Below are 6,000 nucleotides of genomic sequence, written 5' to 3'. Positions count from 1 at the left end.
TAACAGCTTTCCTACGGTCCCTTGTCCCCCTCTGGTCTGGCTCAGAGCTCAGTCATGGTGGCTTTGTCGCGTTTGTACATTGCCACAGAGGCCTCTCTGTCCTGCTAGAGAAGGATGGCAAGCTCTGGCTTGTATTTTGGGATCATTACAGAGAGAAACATGTAAGACAGGGCCTGACATGCTGAGCTTACTTCACTCAATGGTAATGAAGGGGTAAAAATCATCTGAAGTGTGCAAGTAACACAAGCTTCAAATTTAAGGAGGTTAGGGTACCCAGAAGCCAAAATTTTCCTCATAGCTAATTGAATCTAAGCTTCCAGATTTTCTTCAGGATGTTGCACTCAAATATACACATTTCCTTCACACTTTAGTCACAGGACAATTCATATAAGTTGAGACTTGTTTTCCACAAGGCCGAAAGTGGTTTTCAGCAGTCTTTTAATTTGGTAGTGTATACTAGACATTCTGTGGAAGTTTTCTCTGCTTTTCCCCTTTCAAACTGTGCTGCCATATATCCTTTACAGCTCAATATGTTGTTCGGTGTAGGGACTGAATCCTTATGAGAGGAACCCTTCTGCAGTCCTTGGGTAGTTCCCTGTAAGATTCATGCAACTTAGTTCACTGGTGGTCATATTTTACCACCTGTTCTAATCAACCTTCCTACTTCTTCCTTTCTGTGTTTTGCTTCAAGTTTCAGGGATATTTGCTATTTGTATCTGTACTGGTCCTACTTTTAACCAAAAAAGCAATAGGAAATTAGGTTGTCTTTTGCAACTGATTTGATAGCAAAGCTATGCTTGATAATGAACAGGTAAACCCTCTGTTTCTACTCAGTGGCCATAGTCCTCTATTAATGGTTTCATGTGCAGAGAGATGTGTTTTAGAACCAGCATTTTCCAGGATAAGCAGCTTTTTCCCTGTTGACACTGCAAGTAACAGTAACAAGTAACCAACACAAAAGTTTGGAGACCTCCTCTTTGCCTAAAAATACTCCAAATGACTCTTTCTTGGCCTCTTATAAGGTCTTGTAACTTAAACTATGTGGTCAAATCCAACCACAGAGGATTTATGAAACTTGCTGTCTTGGTTTAGATAGACAGGTATCTGCCAGGGAGGGTTGGAGTCTCCCTTGAAATGTAACCCCCTCCCCCCTTTTCCAAATTATTATAAATTTGCAATTAAAAGGCTGTCAGGCAAAGATTTTGGGAATAGGTTTAGCAGGTCTTTACTAGGGATATCAAAATACAGATATTGTAGTACAGAAGAATAAGCAAGCAAACAAACAAACAAGAAATCTTAGAAAACCCTGACAGAGTCAGAAATACAACCTAACATCCTGTTGGTCAGGGTGTCAGAAGCAGTCCAAAGTAAGCCCTCCTGGCAGATGTGATTCTGTTGGAGTAGAGATGGTCCCATTGAAGAAAAAGGGTCCAGTAATGGTGAGATGGGTCCGGTCTTCCTCCAGGGATCCGGTGGAAACCTGGATGCCTAGTGGAACTGTGGCTCCTTTTTCTCTAGGTTAAGATGGTTTGGCTCCTCCTCCCTGTGTGGAGCATCTCACAATAGTATGATGTAATGTGTCATGTCATTGATGGGCTCTTAATGGTCCATTAGCAGAAGGCATTCCCATGGGAGTAGTGAAACAATGAAGAGAGATAAGTAGCGCTCCACCATCTGATAAGTGACACTGACCCATTTGGGCAAAGATAAGCAATTCTGCTCCACCCAAATGAAATAAAATATCATGTTCTTTACAAAACCCACAACACTTGCGCAATTATAACTTATTGACCTCTGTGTTCCTGCTCATTTACAAAGAGAGTCAGCTGAAGGAAAGGCATTCATACTTTATTACTCTTCCTTGAACAATGACATTTTTATTCCTCAAGAATTGTTTTTCTTTTCTAATTTTGAGGCAAAACACAATTTCCCTTAATTTGACACATAACAGAAGATTGGCCTGACATGCTTTGAATTCCTTTTCTAATAAATACAAATTTCACTGTCCAATCTTACTTTCTAGTAACTGCAAGATTAAAGTTGAAATAGTTCAAGAGGAGTTAAAGTAATTTCTGAGGTGTTGTAATTGCATTTTTTCCTACAATAAAATAGATATTTTTGACTGCTCCTTCACAAATCAGTCTAATTTCAGTTGATGCTCTGCTATTACAAATACCTCAACAAAATTATAGAAACTGTTATGACAATATCAGAAATAATTAAACATGGACACTTAAGAGTTTGTGTCCTAAACCGTGCACTACTGCAAAACTACCAGCTCTGGCAAAGAGCAAATGCCAGCAATGCCACTCTGCTACCAAATGTATACGGGTTTGAGGGCTGCCTCAGGTTTGCTAGAATATATAGTGGCTGAATTTTGCCTGCTTTCCCTTAATAGAAAGCAGTAATTTTGGTCTTAATTCTCTCTCCAGCTGTCAGATCCCTGAAATTTATATAAATATAATTATCTGTGATAGTCCAGCCCTTCTTTCAAATCTGGTTAAAATTAGCTAAGCAGAAAATTCACTAAAGGGGGCTGGCAAACAGGAATCAGGCCAAAAATACATCAGCTATCATGTCAGTTGTGTGTTTCATGGGTTGCTGCTAATTTAGTACTGCATTTCTCCCGGACCAGCCCTTGGAGATAGATACTCTGGTGTCCAGGAGTTAAGATTCTTTGGTGCCTGTTTCAGTGAAGAGCTACTTGCAAATGTTTGTGTCTGTCCCCTCCAAGCACCAGTGAGTGCTGAGTGTTGCTGCATGTTGTCAGAAGGGGCTTGGTAGCCTGAGGATTTTTTGTTCCCTGTGGACTTAGGGGCACACCAGACATCTGTACAAGAGGCAGTGAGGCTGCCCCTATGGGATTGTGTGTGGCTAAGAGCTGTAGGTAAAAGCAGCAATGAGGCTGTAACAGCATGGGACTCCTCTCTGGAAAAAGACCTTCGCCCTCAGTGAGTACCAACCTCTGCACAACTTCGTGTTGCTGTGCTGTTATGGGCAGAAGGAGCTTTAACTCTAGATCAGAGTTAAAGCAGTAAGTCTCCCTGTTCCAGGGGCATTTTTGACTGGGCAAGACACGGTCCAGCTGTTCTGTTTTGAGCCTGTGTAGAGTAAGGTGCATTTAAGTGTGTGGTAGGCGTTATATCCAAGGTTAAACCCCCATTTGTGTGTGGCACTGTCACCTCAATAGCACAACGTCTTCTACAGGCTCTGCTGAAGGGCTGATTTTCATGGAGTTGGGGGGGTAGCAGGTCTTGGGCCCTACTGCTGCAGAAGGCCTCTGGATTTGACTTAGTGCCTGAAAGCATTTCTGTTGAAATTTGTAGGCATGATCATCTAGGCACATTTAAATTACGTGGGTTGTCCTGGTTAGGGTCTTTCTGCAAGGTACGTTTAATATGCTAAGTCTGCAAGGGTAGCACAACCACTATTCTACTTGTGTAAAGGACACAGTAGTGTGACACCTGGCTTTTCAAGGTGCACTGCAGTGGTGAAGACTACAAAAAGTATTTCCCCATTGCACAGTGCAATTTGGTGAGGAGATTTCAGAGAGAGCCCTAAACTATTTAGCTGTAAATACAGTAAACAATATAGCTGCATTAGCACAGAGCTCAGCTGGTAAATTATCATTGTGCAGCATAGACATATCCTAATTTTCTGTTATGGTTTCCTCAGTGATGTTTTTTCAAACCACAGCTTGAAAATAAAATATGAGGTTTTTTCACCCCTCCAGATCACTGTGCTAGGAAATCTTGCATACATTTTCCTTTTTTACTATCTCACTATCATCTCTTTAAAAATAAATTCTAACCTGACTACCTAATTTTATTTAATTTTATTTTTTTGCTTTTGTTGGTGGCATCCTCTCATTCATCAGAGCCTGGATCCCCTGTAACCAAAAGCTGTTTCAGCTGGGGCACAGAAGATACTGCCTCTGTATTATAAAACCTATCATTTCAGTTCCCTCATGACCTCGTGATAGAAGGCTAGACACAATCAGAAAAGGAATAGAGATCTAACATTATTATGTCCCTTCATAAATCTATGTAGTTCTGATCACACTATCTCAAATAGGATGCAGTAGGACTGGAAAATGCTCCGGAAAGTGCAAAGATGATAGATGTTGTGGATTATATAGCATAAGAGTAAGTCACATTCTCCAGTCTGTGGGGAGATGGTGAAGGGCTGCCATGGAAGTCTGCTGTGAACAGCATGGAGAAGGCGAGTAAGGAAGTGCTAAGGGTTGCTATAGTGTTAGAATATGTGGTGAAATTTTCTGAAGGAATGGGTTTGGAAATATTCAAGGAATAAGTCTACTCTCAGTGACTCATAAGCAGTTGGACTCACTGCCACACTGTATGGGCAAGCCCAAATATTTTAAAAGAGTTAAAATAAAGACATGGATTACTTTGATGGTTGTTCATCAGTGATGAAGGGAAATCAGGAAAGTAAGGCTGGGTTATTCCTCTGAAGGGAAGAATAACAGATTATTATCCTTTCTGTTTCTAGGAGTAGTTGTGGCATCACTGGATGACCCACTAGGTAATTGTAGGTACTAAGATGTCTCTACCTGTGACTGCAAATCTACCATTCTACACAATGTAAATTCTTAAGCTTTGAAGATCAAGGGAGAAAGACTCAATATGCTACTGGCTGAGGTGTATTTTATCACAGAGGAAGACTGTGCTACTGGCTGAGGTGTATTTTATCACAGAGGAAGACCATCATGATAACTCTACCTGTTTGAAAAGACTGAGAAAATGAAAACTGCCATGGTGTGTCAGAGGTTGATGCCTACCCTAACACACTTCTCCTGTATCCTTTAAGTCAGACTCTTTGGGAATTCCTGAGATGAAAGATACACAAGTGTTTCTCTACTTAGTCAAGTACAGTGGCTATTTTAGACCCCTGTAAATTGAAAATAAGAGTAGGGGGGAAAAATGAGATACAGACAAGATGGTAAGAATATGTTTGAGGCCTCAGTTCTGCAACTAATTAAAAATCCTGCATTTGGTTCACTTTCAAGCAACATACTAAGGAAAAGGTGGTTTTGCAAGGAGACTCTTGGTTCAGTAGAGAATAAACTACATTTAGTATTTGCTGAAGTCTTGTATAGCTAACTTTTCTTAACAGGTAGTAGCTTTCCATGGCACTTTTTTAATGTCTCTATGGTGATTTTCTTCCTCCTGGCTCTACCATCCTAAGAATTTGATGAATGAATGGAATGAAGTCATGGGCCACTGGCATTTTTCCATCCTCCAAAGCGATATGATACAAAAATTTAAGCTTATATGGATTTTGGAGTTGGTTTGATCTTTGGGGGAGTAAATATGCTATCAGATTACCTCTGTCCATCTGGAGATGCATTCTAGGTCAGCAGGATTACCAGAAACTGGACTGCAGACAGAATAACACAGGTCTAAGTACACTGTGTCTAGAGTTAGCTAAGATATCATGATTGGTCTCTGATCTTTGTTATGTGAAATAAGTCAAAAATAGTGATATTTTTGCTAGAAGAGTTTGTTCTGTCTCTGCCTTTATACCTGGCAGAGAGGCCGTAATTCCAAGGCACAAATCAGAAACTCCCCCACACAGCCCTTGATTGCTTCTTTTTCAACTCACCATGCAATTGCCATATGTGAATCTAGCAAGTGACACTTCCTCATCTAAAGCACTATCACTTTCCTAAAAGTACAAGCTTAAATAAACAGCATGATGGAGCAAATTAAATCAATACCAAGTCTAGAAAGTGAAGAAGGATGGACTTCTAATAGGACATGTGCTTGTTCTGGTTTAGGATAAATTTGGGAGAAACTCTTAAAAAGGGTTCCTTTGGGGAGCAAACTTAAATGGCTCCTCCCCCTAACTGGTTTGGGAAAGATCTTCTTCAGAGAAAAAGTGGAAAAAAACTATCTAACAAACAGTGTTCACAAGCATAAAGAATGAATAATATGAAACAATAAAACTTCTTCTTTTGGAATGAGATGGCAAATTGAGGAA

This window comes from Chamaea fasciata, unplaced genomic scaffold (assembly GCF_029207755.1).
Source record: "Chamaea fasciata isolate MVZ Bird 193981 ecotype frontalis unplaced genomic scaffold, bChaFas1.0.hap1 SCAF_1, whole genome shotgun sequence".
NCBI lineage: Eukaryota > Metazoa > Chordata > Aves > Passeriformes > Sylviidae > Chamaea > Chamaea fasciata.
The sequence above is the reverse complement of the archived record's forward strand: the minus strand, read 5'-3'. Positions refer to the sequence as shown.